Source organism: Bidens hawaiensis, unplaced genomic scaffold, assembly GCF_021521415.1.
Source record: "Bidens hawaiensis isolate Kalapana, Puna unplaced genomic scaffold, B.hawaiensis_p1.1 tig00055168_1, whole genome shotgun sequence".
Classification (NCBI taxonomy): domain Eukaryota; kingdom Viridiplantae; phylum Streptophyta; class Magnoliopsida; order Asterales; family Asteraceae; genus Bidens; species Bidens hawaiensis.
The window spans coordinates 1-20774 of NW_027506325.1; the positions used below are offsets into that span (position 1 = coordinate 1).

The window sequence follows — 20774 nt, forward strand, 5'->3', positions numbered from 1 at the left end:
TGGGTTTTTTCTAAAATAACATACATCATGTGTACTTATTTTCTTTATTTTTAGATTTAGTTCATATACGATGATAATTTTCCTACATCGAACGAGTTATATTTGACAGTAGTTTTAAGGCATTAAAGTAAAAATGACCAATAAAACTAAAAAAACATGTGAAAGATGTATTGTGTAGTGTATGTTATAGTAGACGTAGGGACAATTATACAATATGTACTATGAATTATATGATAGTACGTTTTGGTGAAAATTTGAACTAGTTTAGCATGTGTAGGTTAATATGATGATTAGTATAGGTTGTTTATGTGTAGTGTGTGTAGATAAATATGATTATCTGTGTAGGTAAATATGATGCGTCTCTTTTAGAATATAGACATATAGATATTGTATTTAACTGTAATTCCTACATATAAATAGTCTAGTTAACTTAACACTACATACCAAGTACATATATATTATTATCTTTTTTAGAATATAGACACACAAACACACACACACACACACACATATATATATTGACGATTATACAATACGTACTATGAATTATATGATAGTATGTATAGGTGAAAATTTGAACTAGTTTAGTATGTGTAGGTTAATACGATGATTAGTGTAGGTTGTTTATACATGGTGTGTGTAGATAAATATGATTATCTGTGTAGGTAAATATGAGACGTCTTTTTTAAAATATAGACATATAGATATTGTATTTAACTATAATTCATACACATAAATAGTCCAGATAACTTAACACTACACACCAAGTATATATATATTGTTACTATGATGTTATAAATATGTATAGGTTAATATGATGATCAGTGTAGATTCTTTATGAGTAGTGTGTGTAGGTAAATATGATAATCTGTGTAGGTAAATAGGATAGATTTTGTTTTAAAGAATATTGACATATAGATATTGTATTTAACTACAATTCCTACACATAAATAGTCTAGTTAACTTAACGCTATCCACCAAGTATATATATCTTACTATGATGTTATAAATATATGTAGGTTAATATGATGAGCAGTGTAGGTTGTTTACGTGTAGTGTATGTAGGTAACTATGATTATCTGTGTAAGTATATATGATAGTTTTTTTTAATATAGACATGGGTATTGTTTTTGTAAGACCCCGAATCATGGGAATCCTACAGTTGGTAATCATATCCAAATATTTTCACAAATATTTAAAACCAAGAAAAGTCGTTTCATTTAAAACCAGTTCAGAGTAAATAACAGCGGAATAATAAATGTCAAGATTCCCAAACCGGGAAAAATACCAAACCAAATTTGAATACGTTTAGTAATAATTAAAAAGAAACAGTTTGCATTATTAATTTCCCTGACTAGACATGCCTTCAACCGACCGAGTAGTCCCGAGCATGTCCAAGCGGTAAACCTCCTCTTCTTAACCTGAAACTCAAACTAACATACATACAAAGTCAGCTTGAGCCGAGTGAGTTCAAGTTTTAATAAACGACATTTACATAAATCATTCCAAGAGTTTAAGTATTATAAGGGATATGAACAAATAGGTAATGGATAAGTGATAAATAGCCATATATACATACATACATATATATATATATATATGCATAACATCTAAATAATATCATCAAGGTCAAACACGCATACGACCCAAGCACGTGATACGGGATTTCAGGGACCCGTTATGATGATAATGCCACACGAGCCACCACCCCTTACGGGCTTTCCAGGGCCCGCCAGAGGATTTTAGAACCTGAGTAACATTGTTTGGCCCGGCCATAATCATCATGTACGCAACATTCAATATGATGGTGATCATGCCACACGAACCTCCCCTCTCACGAGCTTTCCAGGGCCCGCCATAGTTTGGCCCGACCAAGATCACCATACCCCATATGCCAACATAAAGTAGGCACACGCAACTATCCTTAGTCAATAATGACTAATTAACGTCACTAATCATAGGCTATAAGGTAACACATGTGTAAACATACATATATATCATTCTAAGATATACCATAATACAAGTAAGCCTATGGGCCATAAGGTAACACATGTGTATACATACATAAATATCATCCCAAGATATACCATAATACAAGTAAGCCTATGGGCCATAAGGTAACACATGTGTATACATACATAAATATCATCCCAAGATATACCATAATACAAGTGAGCCTATGGGCCATAAGGTAACACATGTGTATACGTACATAAATATCATCCCAAGATATACCATAATACAAGTGAGCCTATAGGCCATAAGGTAACACATGTGTATATATACATAAATATCATCCTAAGATATACCATAATACAAGTAAGCCTATGGGCCATAAGGTAACACATGTGTATACATACATAAATATCATCCCAAGATATACCATAATACAAGTAAGCCTACGGGCCATAAGGTAACACATGTGTATACATACATAAATATCATCCCAAGATATACCATAATACAAGTAAGCCTATGGGCCATAAGGTAACACATGTGTATACATACATAAATATCATCCCAAGATATACCATAATACAAGTGAGCCTATGGGCCATAAGGTAACACATGTGTATACATACATAAATATCATCCCAAGATATACCATAATACAAGTGAGCCTATGGGCCATAAGGTAACACATGTGTATACATACATAAATATCATCCCAAGATATACTATAATACAAGTGAGCCTATGGGCCATAAGGTAACACATGTGTATACATACATAAATATCATCCCAAGATATACTATAATACAAGTGAGCCTATGGGCCATAAGGTAACACATGTGTATACATACATAAATATCATCCCAAGATATACCATAATACAAGTAAGCCTATGGGCTATAAGGTAGCACATGTGTATACATACATAAATATCATTCCAAGATATACCATAATACAAGTAAGCCTATGCAAAATCATTTAAACGGTTTAACAAGTAAAATCAGTTAGGTGTGTATGCTAGCCCAAAACTTGAAAAGAGTGAAAAGAGGCATCATGAACTCACCTGACATGAGGCACAAAATCACCACGAGCTAGAGAACCCCTAAGTATTTCCACAACTCACACGCCTGTCGGATTATACACAATAATTACTAACGATGCCGAATGGACTCGTTTATCTTACGAGGTGTTCTAACATGGTTTGAGTTACCAAAGCCTCATCCTTACCAATTTCAATTACAACAGCCCCCGGGCCTTATATTTACCAAAACCACCCTTAGATAATTCTGGAAATAAAGAATTCCCAAATTACCCCCCGGAAGTGCTAGGTGAGACGAATATGTGCGTTTATGAATTGTTTAGGCACTTAACATCCAACTCAGCCCCACGTGGACCAAATTGATAAAATCACAGCCTACTAGCCCACACGACACTACACGAGTTGGATGGGTCGGTAACTCGCATGCGCAACGCACCAACTATCAAATAAACGCGAATTCGCGTTGTACTGACCCGTTTGAGTAACCGACAACCAATTCAGCCCCGATACTTAAAAAAATAATTTTCCAATAGCCCGTATATCAAACCGAATCTACCCAAACTGAATTGGTTGTTAATTCATTTGAACCTCGCGTTAAACGCAACAATTCAATAACCTAGATAACCGAATACTAGTTTTCAATCTATCACTAGTTGACCAATCAAACGAACACCAATTCTCACGATATTAAAGTATGTTATATTGTACATACCTAGGAAGATTATGGAGCAAGAACCTCAATCAAAACAGCCCCGAAAGTGTTCAAAATGACAGCAACCGGTTAAGCCTAAACGAAAGTATCGATCAATAACTAGTATGATATGCAAATTTTAGCATGCAAGGATATATTTTATTAAATAAGAAAACCATAAAATATATTATGAAATTTTTACCAAAGTTTCATAAATGTCTTAGGCTTTTAAAAATATTTTTGTTATATTAATTCCAATGCACACAAAAATCATAAAAATTCCTCCAACACAGAAAGATACGTGCAGCTATTTCAGTACGCAGCAAAAGTGTTTTATTTGTTTAAAAATCATGATGTCGGGAAGACAGACCAGAAACCGTCACCCCGCATAGCTTTGACACACGATCTTATAAAATTATAAAAACTATTCAAATTGCGTCCAAAAATTACATATTATACCTTTCTGAAAACTAGACTCAAACTAGAACATCATGAAATCAAGAATAGATCAAAAACAATCAATTTTCATTGAGTTACAGACCAAACAATAAATGAGTATGAATCTGTCAGAAACTATTATAATCAAAACTCAACCCTAACATGTTCAACCAAGGGTTTAATGGTGAAAAAGACTTGCATGGACGTTAGACTAACCTTGAATTGATGTTTCACACCTTGATTATTGCTGGAAAAAAGAAAAACAATGGAGTTTATGCTGCTGATGGTTTGCGATTGGACTGCTCAAGAGGAGAGTTAGGGCTTTTAAGCATGATTACAGTAGCATTCCCGATGTGAAAAAATGTTCAGATATGCCTACTGTTAAATCTGAAAATGTTGATACAATTGAAACTACTCGTGAACCGATTCATGTTAAAAGTAAAAATGTTTTTTACCAAAAATGACTTGGATGGTTCAATCGAGGAGTTGACTGAACCAGATGAGATTGTCAAAAACAAAGATATACCAGTTGACAATCACATTCTATGTGAACCCGAAGATTTTGAACAAGCAGTGTATGGTTCAAAGCTTTTGGGTGTTTCATCAAACACTTCAGAAATTCCTAAGGTAATTTCTAAGGTAACATCTAATGTATCTCAATCAAACAAGCCTTCGGTGTCTGATGAGGAGTTGATGAGATTCATTAATCCTAAACTGAAATCTTCAAGTGGAAAGATTTTTAAATTAAAAGGTCTTTCAAAAGTTTTTTCGGATAAGGAAGTTCCATTGAATCTTCTAAATCCGGAAATGATAGAAAGTGTTTTTCAAGATGATACTTCAAAAGTTACCGAACTTGAACAACAATTTAACAAAAGCAAATATAAGCATGTTCAAGAAAAGAAAAAAAGCACCACAATTAAACCCATAAAATTTGTCAAGTCATCTGGGATGGAGAATTCATCCAATTCTACCAACCTAGAACTTTTTCAAAATAAAAAGGGATTTACATTTGCTGGTACTAAGAAAGTGTCTTTTGAAGATTCTAAGTCTCAACCCGTGCTTGAAAGTCAAACAAGTAGATCACTACATAAGACTTTAGACTCGCGTTTATGTTTTAAATGTGGAGAACCTGGACACGTTCCTAAAAATTGTAAATCAAAGGTTAATGAGATCAAAGTGTCATTAAATAGTAACTCTGTTATGAATTTCAGAACAAAAGAAGAACAAGTTGATGAAAGTGTCATAATGTATTCTGAAGTCAATCCTAGGAAAATTGTTGGGATTGAATCATTTAATGTATCAAACAAATGTGTTGACCGTGTTCAACCTATTTGTTCAAACACTAATTCGGGTAGAATATGTGATGGATACTTAAAGAAGAAAAACAAGAAACTTGTCACTTATTCTCAAGTACCGAATACAAGTGTTAAGTTATCATATTCTCCGAAAGTATCAAAGGGAGAGCCCAAGACTGAGGCTTGGGCTACCTTTTTGAACTAATCATTTTACTAGTTTGTACAGGATACATCTAGGTCCGTGTCTAATTACAAATGGATATTGGATAGTGGATGTTCTCGGCATATCACCGACAACCTAGATCTTCTGAATAACGTCAAAGATATTCAAGGGGGTTATGTTGCGTTTGCTGGTAACCATGGTGGAATGATTATGAAGAAGGGAGAAGTTTCAAACGGGAAAGTGACGTTTGAAAAAGCTAATTATTGTGAAAAGGTGGATCATAATCTATTGAGCGTGTCACAGATTTGTGATAAGAAATTCACCACTATTTTCACTGATAAGGAATGTGTCATCCTTCAACCGGGATACACGATTCCTGAAGACATGGTTGTCATGCGATCACCTCGATCAAATGATATTTATATACTTGACATGAGTTATGATGTATCGGTTTCACCCTCAGCCACTTGCTTCGTATCAAAAGTTACTGAAAAAGATTCTATTCTTTGGCATTGACGTATGGGACACATTCACTTACGAAAGATGAACTTTCTTATGTCAAACGATTTAGTGGATGGCGTGTCCCTCAATAATTTCAAGTTCAATGATCACTACGTCGCGTGCAAGAAGGGGAAACAAAAGAAGAAATCACATCCAAGCAAGTCACTAAACACGATCGTTACTCCTCTAAAACGACTTCATATGGATCTCTTCGGTCCGGTGAACCGTGCCAGTATTGCTGGAGATTTTTACTGTTTAGTAGTAATGGATGATTTCTCACGTTACTCATGGGTGTTATTTATGGGATCGAAGGATCAGAGTCCTGTCTTAATTCAGAATCTTATCACAAAGATCGAATCACTTTACAAACTGAAAGTGAGACGAATTCGTAGTGACAACGGAACTAAATTCAGGAATAATGTATTGGATTTCTTTTGTATTCAGAAAGGAATTAATCAGGAATTCAGTGTACCTTATGTTCCTCAAGAGAATGGTGTATCTGAAAGAAAGAATCGTACGCTGATTGAAGCTGCAAGAACGATGCTCGCTGATTCAAAGCTACCTGTTCAATTCTGGAACGAAGCTGTGAATACCGCATGCTACACACTGAATCGCGTACTAACTATAAAGAACCTCAAGAAGACGAGTTACAAGCTTCTGAATAATCGTAAGCCGAACTTAAAGTATTTGGAGCCATTCGGGTGTCCGTGTACTATTTTGAAGAGAGATGCTGGAAAATTCGATGAGAAAGCTTTTGAGGGTTATTTCTTGGGATACAAGTCTCCTAAGAAGCGGATATTCAATATTTCTTCAAGTTGTGTGGAAGAATGGTATCACGTTAATTGCCAAAGTTATACATATCTGCCAACTGGTACTGGTCACGACTGGATGTTTGATTACGATGGATTATTTAATTCGTTTACTTTAATGGTCGAAGAAGTCTTTGAAGATCTCATTAGATCTTATTTGGAGGAACAATGTCTTCTGAATCCAAGGTGTTCTTCAGTTAATGTAATTGACTCTCCTAATGTATCAGAAATGTCGAACGAAGTTTCTGAATCTTCCGATGATTGCTGAGTTTGTGGCTTCATCGTCTATTATGTTAGATTAAGCTCCAGAGACAACTGAGCTAATTCTAATTAGTGATGATTCACCGACTGTCTCTTTAGATTCAGCGGAGGAAAATATTACCAATTTGGGTAATAACGTATCTGTCCCTGCCAATCCTTCCTTAAGGATTCATTCGAGTCATCCGCAGGAACAGATAATTGGTGATGTGAACGATGGGGTTCGCACAAGACACCAATTAGCTAATGTATGTGATGATCAAGTTGATCGTAATGAATCTTCTACCGAGGATTCGATAGTTTGTGCTTATGCGGATTTGCACTCTTCGGGTATTCTCAGTTTCGCACAATACACCTGCTTCCTATCACAGATAGAACCGACAAGTGTCACAATGGCACTCAAGGAACCGTCTTGGGTTGAAGCTATGTAGGAGGAGCTGCAACAGTTCATACGACTGGGTGTATGGGACTTAATAGATAAACCTGATCGCGTAAAGAAGGCGATTCCAACTAAATGGGTCTTTAAGTGCAAAAAGGACGACCGCGGGGTAATCGTGAGAAACAAGGCACGATTGGTCGTACTTGGATATAATCAACAAGAAGGCATAGACTACACTGAAGTATATGCTCTGGTGGCACGACTGGAGGCTATACGTATCTTTCTTGCCTATACAGCCTATAAGAATTTTAAGGTTTATCAAATGGATGTGAAATCGGCATTTTTAAACGGAGATATTCATGAAGAAGTATTCGTGAAGCAGCCTCCTGGTTTCGAGGATCCAGACTTTCCCGAGTGTGTTTATCGATTAAACAAGGCTCTTTATGGTTTACATCAGGCCTTGAGAGCCTGGTACAGCACGTTGGCTGACCATCTGCTAGAGAGTGGATTCACGAGAGGGACTGTGGATTGTACAAGAACGTGGGTGATGATTTGCTCCTCGTCCAAATCTATGTGGACGACATAATTTTTGGTTCGACGAACGACAACTTGTGTAAAGATTTTGAAAAGACGATGCAAACCAAATTCGAGATGCGCTCGATGGGAGAGATGAACTTTTTCTTAAGATTGCAAGTTCACCAGTCTGATTCCAGGATTTTTATCCATCAGACAAAATATGTGAACGATGTCTTGAGCCGATTTTTATCTGACGGAAAAATTCCTTCGACACCTCTTCCCGTGGGTCACAATTTATCACCGGATGAATTGGAGGATATCGTTGATCCAACCCTATATCGTGCTATGATTGGTTCTCTCATGTATTTGACCGCATCGCGACCTGATATTATATTTGCTATTTGTTTGTGTGCTAGGTACCAATCGAGTCCCCGAGTGACTCACCTGGCGGTAGTAAAGCGTATCTTACATTATCTGAGGGGAAATCCAGACATCGGGTTATGGTACCCCAAAGACGATAAGTTCGATCTCACCGCGTTTACTGATTCAGACTACGGAGGATGCAAAATCAACTTCAAGTCTACATCAGCGGGATGTCAATTCTTAGGAAACCGGCTTGTTTCCTGGCAGTGTAAGAAGCAGACAACGGTCTCAACTTCAACAGCCGAAACGGAGTATGTGGCGGCCTCGAGTTGCTGCTCACAGGTTCTCTGGATCCAGCAACACTTGCGGGATTACGGTTTGAAGTATCTTACTACTCCCATTTATATGATAATTCTGCTGCAATTTCAATCACCAAAAATCCGGTTCACCATTCGAAAACCAAACATATTGAAATCCGTTATCACTTCATACGTGATTGTTTCGAAAAGAAATTAATATCAATTGATAAAATTCATACAGATTTTCAAAAGGCTGATCTTTATACCAAAGCATTTGACAAAACACGTTTTCAATATCTGCTGGGTATAAATGGTTTAAAAACTTTACAAGATATTCAAAAGCTTGGTTAAATCATTTTATTTCTTTTTTTGTTTCGATTTTTGTTGTTTTTAGGGGGAGAAAATATAAAATCCAAAAATATTGTGTTTTCAGTTTGTACATAGAAATTTAAAAACTCCAAAAACATTCAAATATTGAAAATTTCAAAAACAATGAAAAATGCTCCTCAAAATGAGTTTTGAAGCAAAAAGGGAAAATGATAGTACATTGACGGGATTGATCTAGTACATTGATAAACTAGATTAAAAATTACCGTAAGGCCATCAATATGATATGCAAAGATAGGCTTGATAGACTATATAAGAACTGATAAGATATAAAGATAATGAATGCCAAGCCAGGTGGAATTACATATTGAAAGATTGATACTATATCTGAGTTAAGAAAAGTCAAAAGTCAAAAGGATTATTGTGTGTGCATGCTTTTGTTTTTATTTTATTTTGCAAAGAAATTCAACTTTATTTTTTTTCTTTATTTTTATTCAAATATTGGATCATCTCCTGCGTGATAAGATTATCCGACCTAAGGGTTAATATTTGAGTATTCTGCTTTATTTTCTTGGTGTTTCGTATAAAATCTTGGACATTCTCCGCGCGATAATACAGGATTATCCGAATTGAGAGTTAAGATTTTATGCAACTTCAACTTATTTTTATCTTTTTATTTTGTTGAAATGGAACCTTATCTGCGTGTAGTAATACCGATCTTAAGGGAAAATTTTAACGTTCTGCTTTATTTTCCTTTTATTATTTTTGCATGACTCACAGTTAATCAAAATTTGGAAAATCAAAGAAAAACGTACATGTGAAATTCACTGTATAAGAGATAGAAATGTTCTGATTGATGGGGTCCACATATGGTTTTGTGCATAATTGAACCAAATTAAAGCATATCGTAAAGTTTCTGACAAGTCTGTGAAAGTTTAAAAGGACAATTATATCTGCAATCATCATTGGGTTACGTGTATAATAATCATTGAAATTGAAGTGTTACTTAGTAATATTTTCGTCAATATGATTCCCTGCTCAACTCACAAAAATATGTATTACTTTAATAGTTTAGTCGTTTAGTGAGCTAATAGGCCTAAGGTCTATGGGCTTAGGGTATATGTGTGTGTGTGTATATATATATATTTGGTTTTTTTATTTTTAGTTTTTTTATTTTTGTGTTTTTTTTTGTTTTATGATTTTTTTTTATTTTTGGATTTTTTATGGTCCAAAATGGTTCTCATAGTTCTCAATTCCCAAAAAGTTCTCACATGATCTTGATCACACACACACACACACACACACACACATATATATATATAAGGGAGGGTATTTTGAGAACCATGGTGAGTTTTAAGAACTTAAGAACTCAATTGTTAGCCACACATTTAATTAAATGGATTGTAATATGGGGTTGAAATTAAATCTGAAAAAAAAAGTCAAAGTAAGAGAGAGAATAAAGATGTAAGTGATTACACTAATTTTTACGTCCGTTACACATGAGTAAAAAGTCGACTCGGTGCGTAAAAAATTCTGTAATTTTTTTTACGTATATGTAACCTACATATATTAGGCATGTGTAAAAAAAATAAAAAAAAAAATCGTTACGCTGAGTTCTTTCGAGTTCTTAAAACTCAAAGGGGTGGTTCTCATTTGAAATCTCCCCTATATATATATATATATATATATATATATATATATATATATATATATACCATAAACCCTAGCCACTTTTCATATTTACCAACACACAATCAAAACAAACACACAAACACACCTCCTCCATTTTCGGACCAGATCCAAATAAGACCGAGGCTTGTTCTTGTTAAATCGTCATTCAAACAAACCAGAAAAATGTTCAAGATCTAGATCTGTTTCAGGTACGTTTTAAGATATTAGCTCGTCGTTGAGTTTAGCTCATATAGTGTTGTCAGATCTAGCTAAATCGGGTTGTTTATTAACCAAGAATAAAAGATTTGAACTTGAATCTAACCAAGTTTAGATTTTGGTTACTAATATTAATAGAAATGAAATAATAATAATAATAATAATAATAATAAAAGATAATTGTAAATTATAATTATAATTATAATTATAATTATAATGCAAAAAATAGTAGCATCGTAAAAACAACAACAACAACAATTACAACAATAATAGTAATAAAATTAATAGAAGTCGTTGTAGCGTAAAATAAGAAAGAAAAAAGAAAGAAAGAAAGAAAGGAAAGGGAAATGTGAGATGTTGCAGCTAAGTAGTGTATATGAGGAATTAGAATGAAACCTAGGTATCAGGCATGAAGTAGCAGTGGCTGGGATGTTTTTGCGCGCACGAGAGGTTTTGAGATCGAATCTTGGTTCTTGCAACTCATTTTTGCGAGTTGGACATGCGATGCGATTGGGCTCATTCGATGCGATTATGCCTCATGCAATGCGATTGGGTCATGCAAGTTAGGCCCATATACTATTATAAATTGTTGGGCCTGATCTTGCCAACCTCATAGATGATTAGGCCTATTCTTTATTTAACCCAAAGCTAATCCAACATAATAAACCAAACTAACTGACTTCGCCAATTCCGTTAAGTCCCGATAATTAAAAAAAAAACAAGTTAGGCAATAATGGAAATAAATGAGCACACACACACACACAAACACACACACACACACATACATATATATATATATAGGGGTGGGATCTAGAGAGAACTCCTCTTAAAGAGAAAACTAGAGAACTAATAAAAATTAATTTTAATTTTTTTTAAAAATATTTTGCGATTTTTTTTTCTTTCCTCCTAATAAGATGATATTGTTCCTAAAAAAAAAATCCCGTCGATGTAATACATATGTGCACTAAAGTGTATTACATGTATACAATAGTGTTTTATTGCATATAATACAACACAATTGCATAATACAATACACACTATTGAATATATGTAAATACAATACTAATAATTGTACTCAAAACACACTATCGCATATACGTAATACAACACTAATGCACATATGCACTATATTGATTTTTTTTTGTATTTTTGGATATAATATAACACTATTGCACTAATACAATACAAAAAATTACATATTTGCTATTCAACACTATTGCACATATCAAATACACACCAGATATGCAATAAAAAAAAGTCGATGTATTGTATATGTGCACTACAATGAGTTTTCTATAATTATTTTTTTTTATTTTTTTCGAGTGAATGGTAACAAAATATAAGAATAATGGCAAAAACGAAATTTAAAAATATTTTTTTTAATTAAATTAAAAATATTTCTTTATTAGTTCTCTAGTTCTCTCTTTAAAAAGGAGTTCTCTCTTGATCCTCTCCTGTATATATATATAGTTATGAAATAAGTAAATAAATATAATAGTTGAAGAGTATGAGCGTTGAACATAAGGGATAGAAAGAGCTTAATAAAGACCGTCGTTAACCAAAGTAACCCCTTTAGATCCATTAAACTAAATAAACGAGCCTAGCATATCAAGTACGTTAGTTAACTAAAATACAAACTTAATTAGTTCTGTTAGTTGTAACACCGTTTATTTAAAAATATATATTTTAAACAGTTACTCTGCATAACTAAGGAAGGAGATTACTATTAGCTCTGAACATAACATGATCCACATGAGTTTATAGCCCATTTTCTCTGTTATGTTTTTCGGGGCTGTGTACATACTTTATGTGATAAGTTAATGCACTTACTTTAACTAGTAAGTGTATGGTATCTAAATGCTATATGTGTATAGAAAGGTTTAAAATGTATGATTGTGTATATATAGATATATAAAGGTATACATGGATGGTCGTATGACTGTATGGTTGTATGGTCGTAAGGTTAAAGGGTTGCATACCCTAATAATATTTTTGAAGGCTAAAGGGTTCCAAACCCTAATAATATATGTGAAGGTTAAAGGGTTGCAGACCCTAATAATATATGCGAAGGTTATAGGACGAAAGGCTCTTTAAAATGTAGAATGATTATGTAGGTACTAAATAATGAAAGTAAAGATCGGTACGAAAGTATAAGTAAGTGTGTATGTTTGTATGTGCATATGTATGAAAGGAAGATAAACATGTTAAGTATTAAATGTTTATGTCCTGATAGGAATGTGTAAGTATGTGAATATATGATAGGTTGCGTGTTAAACTAGAAGTCACTAAGCGTAGCGGACTTTGAGTATGCACACAGTTAAATAGAGTGAAGCAGTTGGCTTGAGGAGCACACATGACAGATGATTAAAGAACCTGGTATCTAAAGATTCAAAGTTATGATGATTCTGGGATGCTTGAACTTATAAGACATGCTTAAATGGTTTTTTAAATTTTAGTTATGTAATGAATGGTTAAAGTTTTAATATTTCTGCCAAAGTTTTAATTCACTCTGATATTTAGACTGTGTTTATGAGTAAATCCAACGACATTGTAGGGCACCCGGGCTCGGAGCCTTACAAAAGAGAAGGTTCAGGTTAGAGAAAGGTTGAAGGAGTTGGAATAAAAGAAAGGTGAGGCTAGAGAGAGGTTAGAGGTGTTGGAGAACAAAAAGCCGCGGCTACAGAAAGATTGGAGAATATGGAGAAGAAAAGATATGCTGATAGAGCCCAGATTGCAAGATATGAAACTACGATTGTAGCTCTTCAGCTACAGGTAGACAGTCTACAGACCTTATTGAACGATCAGGGATTTTCTAATGCTGTGAGACCTATAGATATTGAAAGGTTGGAGTCTCGGGTTGCATGCTCGGAAAAAGATCCCAAGTCCTCTGATGATATTGAAAATAAACTAAGGACTGAGATTACAGAGCTCAAGTCAGAGATTGACAGGTTGAATGAAGAAAATGAGAATTAGAAAAGGCTGAACATGCTTCAGATCAAGATGAATGAAGATCTTGCTGGGAAGTACAAAACCACTTCGAAATACTGTTAGGACATTGATGATCAAAAAAGGCGGTTAAAGACAATATTTGGAAGTTGGGTAAATTCAGATGATGAAGACGATGGAGGTAAGAAGAAGAAGAGACAGTTGGTTATGACTGGTCCTAGTGTTAGTAGTCGTGGTGATGGTGCTGGAGGTAGTGGTCCTGGTGCTGGTGGATCCGGTGTTGGTAATGCAGTTGTTGTAGGAACTGTTACTGGTGGTGAAAATGCTGAAGGAGAAGATGAAAACAGTGATGATGAAGAAGATGAGATGAAAGAAGGTTAGATTGAAGATGATGATGAGGCTGATGGTGACTCTGACGATGAAAATAATGATGGAGTAAGTGGCGGTGATGATGTTGGTGGTGGCAGTGGAGCAGGTAATCATACTGCTCCATATGCTGATGTGCCACATGTTAATACGCCTGTGGGGGATGTGGCCAAGAAAGTAAGAGAACGGGATGTGGAGCTTGACCAAGAATTTCACTATATCTTTGATGTTGATTGTTTGACAGGTACTCAAGTGTAGGCAAAGGAACCGGTGCCTGACTCTTACTATGAGGATGATTACCTCCATTATTCTCCAGATCCGGATACACCTGAACCGGAAGTTAGAGATCCTTCTCATGCTGCTGCTGATGATGCTCAGGTGCCAAAGCCAAGAAAGAAGAAGTGGCACTGCGTTACCAAACGTGGCAGTGTCCGTTGAAGGAACTATCTTTATCATGACGACTATGTCATCCTATACTGCAAATGGCATGATGACAGCTAGTCTAGGGTCATCAGACGAGCAGATATAGACATCACCTACATGCATTACACTGAAATGCATATGCTGTCTAAACTTGATATGAACTACTATAGAAGAGCAGCTGGTGATGGAGTAGGTGAGAAAATATTAGAAGGTTGGTTCAAGCGGCGTCTATACAGACAATCAAAGGATGACTACACAACCTCAAGCTCAACAAGGGGAGGACTTACAAGCATCCAACTGAGATTGACCCTGTCACTGGGAAGGGAATAAATGCATGGAGGTACAATATGCCTAAAGAGGGGCTTGAAATCTATCATGGATAACCATTCTGCCTAATACTCTTCATGACTTCATCTGCTGGGAGTTTGACAATGAAACGAGTGAAGCAATGATTCGCTGCAAGAACATGCACCCTCTTCGTGTGTTTGATGAGTATGAGTTGATGGGTTTAGACAATGAGGGTTTGATGAAGTTGTGCAAGTCTCCCATACATACACTCGGAGATCCTCGAAAGGAAAACGCTGATCTAATAGTTGAGACATTCAACAAGGTTGTTCGTCGTTTTGTTAAGGATCAACTAGGAGATGATGGCTGCCTTGTGTATGAGACTAATTAAAGACGGAAGCTACAAAAAATCCTAAAGACTAGAGGGAGATTGTGGAGCCCATTTTGTATATTAAGCCTTTTGTATTTCCTAGTTAATTTCCCGATGTATTATGTTTGCTTTCGTTTTGACTATAAATGTTTGGCCCGACGCCTTGTAGCAATGCTTCATCTATAAAAGGTGAAGCATGCACATGCATCATTAACATTTTTTAAATTCATCTACCAACTCTCTCTCCCTCTCTCTTATCCTCTCTTTACTTACTACTGTTAGTAAATAATTCAAACACAAACAAGATTCGAGGTCTAGGTTCTTTAAATGTGATTTCTGTTAGCATATAAGAGAGATTGATTCAAGAACACATTGTTTGATCCCGGTTTTAGGACCTACACTTTGGCTGTACTTGCTACAGCCACACATGAGAACAGGTGGCCATATACTGCTTATTGTATGATTGCCATGGTATGTGCATCTTTCTTCATCGCCATCTTCAATTTAGTTTGGTTCTCAGTCTCGTCTATACCAGTTTCGACTAGTTCCCACAGATTGAGAGATCTTAGGATCGTTTTCATCCTTACACTCCTATGCTCGTATCCTTCTCCTTTCAAGATCGGAATTGAAGTAGGAGCAGTTGGTAAAGTGCTTGTAGCATTAGCCATAACTTCGATTGAGATAGAAGATAACAAGTAATAGAGTTCTCGGCTCTAACACCAATTTTGTTGGTATAAAAGTAAATTTAATTAGAGTAAATGAACAAAATAAGAGCCAAATGCTTAATTGTTTATTGATGAATTGAAACTACATACATCAAAAAGGAAACTACTGATCTCTTATATAGAGAATCAGTTACATTTGAATAACGTAAACATAACTAAAGACTCGGACTTTTGATAATAATAGCCAACTAGCATTATTTAAAATTCAAATAAGAAAAATCACCAACTTGACGCTTATCCCAAGTATCATATTTGGTTATTTATTAAAATCGCCCTTTGGGGGGGAAGGATGGATTGTTAGTGTAGACGATTTGGAAGATATAATCAGAGGCCATGTATGGTTAGGTTCCATTTGTATACTTGGTGGAATTTGGCATCTAGCATTATTTAAAATTCAAATAAAGAGGGATGGGCAAATGGGAACACATGCAGCTGTCACGTGTAACTTGGACTTGGATCGCTTTTCCACATTTTATTATATATATATATATATATATATATATAACAAGGTCGGTGACCTCTCTTATTTTTACTGTTCAATTATATATGTTTTATAAGTTGGTACCTCCTACATTGTTGGTCATATACTTTGTACTAATTAATATCTTATGAATACAAAGACTACAACCCTTAAGTGTCTCAATATCCTTCTCTTTTTTCCTTGAAACTTGTATATATATATATATATAACAAGGTCGGTGACCTCTCTTATTTTTACTGTTCAATTATATATGTTTTATAAGTTGGTACCTCCTACATTGTTGGTCATATACTTTGTACTAATTAATATCTTATGAATACAAAGACTACAACCCTTAAGTGTCTCAATATCCTTCTCTTTTTTCCTTGAAACTTGGGGTTTTTCTCTCTATCTCCAGCGAATCGCATGGTCAAACGGCAAAGCCAATGGTGGCTTGTAAATCGGCGCGTGTACCACTCCAAACAACAGTCATGGAGGTTAGGGTTCCACTGGTGGCGATGCCATGGTCTTATGACCGACGGTGGTGTTGTTTCTAACCAATGGCTAGCATTTCATCATTTTGTGTTTCAGGAGGGAAACGGATACTCAATTTCAAGTGAGTAAACAGAATTCCATACTCGATCTCATAGATACATATATAATTCTGCGGAAAGCCGTATTCGATGAAAGTCGTATGTACGGCTTGGAGGGAGATCTTTCATATCTTTCGAGATCCACCCTACAATATGGGGTAAAAAAGCCAAAATAAGTGATTTTAGCCCTTATAAAAAGAAAACTGATTCTTGAACCCCTTTCACGCTTATGTTATGAAAAGGAAAAATGAAAAGGAAAACTACGGGATAGCTATGACGCAGTCAAAAAGACATATTTACGGGATAGCTATGCCGCAGTCAAAAAGACATATTAAGGAAAAATGAAAAGGAAAACTACGAGTAAAACGCTAGTTAAGTTACATTATCAAAAGTGTACCTGCGTAAGGGAAGGGCCTAGGGTATTTGAAGACCGAGACATGTTCCGCTATGTTTTTTAAACTATAAAATACTTACTTAAAATATTATTTTTATCATTAATTGGATTGAAACGAATCATTTGGTAATAGTTTATTGTCTTTTTGAATCGCAGGCGAGTGTCCAAAACACAAACATATAAATTGTGAAGGTTGTTTACACTCCCAGCCGTAACGCTGTAGGACTAGTTTGTCTTAAACTAGTGTTAACTCAGAGCGTTGCACCGGGCAGGTTGGTAACACCCGTGTGGTGATTAAGCACAAGCGTTGTCGGTCCAGAGTGTTGAGGCGTTAATTTGAAGCGAATTCGATTGATTTCGGTTAAATGTTTTATGATACCAAAACTAAAATAAAAAATAAAACCAAAAAGTATATGAAAATGGGGATGGACCAATGGGTTGCCGTTCTCGGTAAAACTCAAATGTTGATTAGGTGGTGAGTTTACTTAAATTCGGTCTTTCTGTCATGTCGGTATTGTACTGGAACTAAAAAAAATCAAACAAATACAATTGGCATTCAGTCAATTTCGTTACATTCGGTACCAAAACTAAAACAAAAACAAAATACAAACAAATACAATTGGCATTCGGTCGGTTTCGTTACATTTGGTACCAGAACTAAAGCAAAACGCGGTGAGTCTACGTAAATTCGGTCGGCTTCCATCACGTTCATTACGACACCATAGCTATAAAAAAATTGACATTCGATCGGTCGGTTTTCGTTACAGTACTGGAAGTAAAACATGAATAAAAACAAAATGTCTTGACTAATATGGTGCTGTCAGGTGACCAATGAGAGGCCTGGCGACACCAAAATACTAAATTATATTGTATAATAAAATTCTTTTTACAAATCAACAGATACAAACATTTATACGATTCCTGAAATTCTCTGTATAAAACCGGCTGTAATCTATCATTTAAATACCTTATTATTATTATTATTATTATTATTATTATTATTATTATTATTATTATTATTATTATTATTATTATTATTATTATTATTATTATTATTATTATTATAAGTTTTTGGCAAGTATTGACAGTTAAAACAAAGCTAAGGGGCCCAAATTAAACAGTATGTTATTCACTATAAATACACCGCATCCAGCAAGCTTATGGTATCCGATTAATTAGGGTTTCCTCCCAAACTAAATTCATCTGGCCTGGTGATGTCGTCCTCAAAGACCATCGTGCTCAGGAGTTCAGATGGGGTTACAGTTGAGGTTGATCTGGCAGTGGCGTTGAAGTCTCAGACGATCAAACAGTTGATTCAAAATGGTGGTGCTGATACCACCATCCATCTTCCTCAGGTCATGTAGAAGCATCGAATAACAATGATATTAAGTCGTTTGATGCAGAGTTTATGAAAGTGGATCAGTCGGTTCTTTTTCATCTTACGGAGGTGTGTTTTTCATAAGATTTTACCCAATTTGCTATGTTTAATTAGTTTTGTAAACGAATCGAACCTTTAGTTATTGTTTACGGTTTTGAACCGCGGTCATTTTCTTAACGAGCAAGCACATACTTGAGCCTTTTGTTTGGTTAAATTTAAACGAACATTCACAAACATTGTTATGTTTGTTTAGAGGTTTAATTATGTTTCTGTTATCATTTATATGGATGTTTTATGTTTTTGTTTCAGGCTGCTCACTATCTGAGCATTAAGAGCCTACCGGATCTTGCTGCTCAAACAGTTGCGGACATGATCAAGGGCAAGACCTCTGAAGAAATCCGCGAGACGTTCAACATTGAGAATGATTTTACTCCAGAAGAGCAGGAGGAAGTGCGCAGGGAGAATGCACGGTTTTTGAAACAGGTTTAAATTGTTTGTTTTGCGGTAGTATTGTTGTGTTATAAAAACTATGAACATCCTATTCTGTATGTGGTTGGTTACATTTTAGGGCTATGCATCTCGACTCTTGAAGGTTTTAATAGTATTTATTTTTACATATCTTTTTACGTAAACTGGCTATTTGCATTCTGTGATCATTGTTTCTTCATTTATTTGGTTACTGACATTGTCATGATCAATTTGTTATGTGGAATATTAATCGGTTTTGCTTTTGGGTATGAGTTTTGCACTGTACTTTTACAACAGTCTGTTCGGGACCATTCCGACCTTACCATTCACCAAAGCTGTTAATATGGTGCGGTTTCCCAACCTCTTTTTCTTCTTGTTTATAAGCCTTGTCAGTTTTCCGTTTTGTAGCTGAGTTTGACGTTCACTTGGATTTCCTCATATGATAGCACCTGAGTCGGATCTTTTAAACTTTCCAAATTAAGCACGTAAAGCGTGTCATGAATTAATCCCCTCTAAGTTAGCAGGTAACTTTTGCTTATAAGTTAATCGCAATATTTAACTCATGTCATTATTTCCAAAATGTCTTTATGTATCTTCGCTTTTTATATTTCCTTGTTAAGCCGAGACTTTCAAATCCGCTTGATCCCTTGTATGAAACTCCAATATCTGTCTTCTCTTGTTCAAGTAGTTATTTTTCTGTTGATACAATATTCAATCCCTTTTTTATCGATCCGGACTATATTGTATGGTATATAGGGCTGATAATTACTAGCTCTTCTGCACTGTCTACCATGCATACGAAACTTTGAACGGCGGCAGTATGATATTTGTAATACAAGAACTCTATCAACGACAAATGGTGATCCTAGTTTCCTAAAACATATATTACGCATTCCTTAAGCATATCCTCCAATGTTTGTATCGTCCTCTCACTTTATCCGTCTGTTTGAGGATGATAGTCGGTGCTACTCATGTCCTCATTTCTTTTTTAGAGCTTTTTCAAAAACCTTGAAGTAAACAGGCTATATCTCAACAAGCACTATGTCAAAGTTGAAAGTTCACTTTCTTAAATCATGGCTTTTGATTTATGAACTGGCTGGCGAAGGAATGCCACACTTGCAGCTTTAAAAGTTTTAACATATTTGGGCATGCGTTATAAGTACATAACGTTTGGCGGTTTATCGACAAATGTTAGCGGCTGTTAATAACTCCCAACTATCTTAATTGTCTTTTAACTATTACTAACCAATACATATGTAACATACGTTATAATGTACCATAATTACAATAATACAACGGCGTAGGTTAAGTTAATAATAATCTTCAATCAGCAAATCCTCCATCATCATATATATGTAGCAATTTCATTCTGGATCTCTGTTTAATATATTTATATAAAAACTGGAATTTTCATCTCTCAATTAGAGGACGGTTCATCTATGCCACTG

At 35.1% G+C, this 20774-nt stretch overlaps 1 pseudogene; it reads left to right on the forward strand.

The window, feature by feature from the left end:
* Nucleotides 1-18694: 18694 nt before the first annotated feature.
* Nucleotides 18695-19347, forward strand: LOC143617512 (SKP1-like protein 1A pseudogene; annotated as a pseudogene).
* Nucleotides 19348-20774: the final 1427 nt, after the last annotated feature.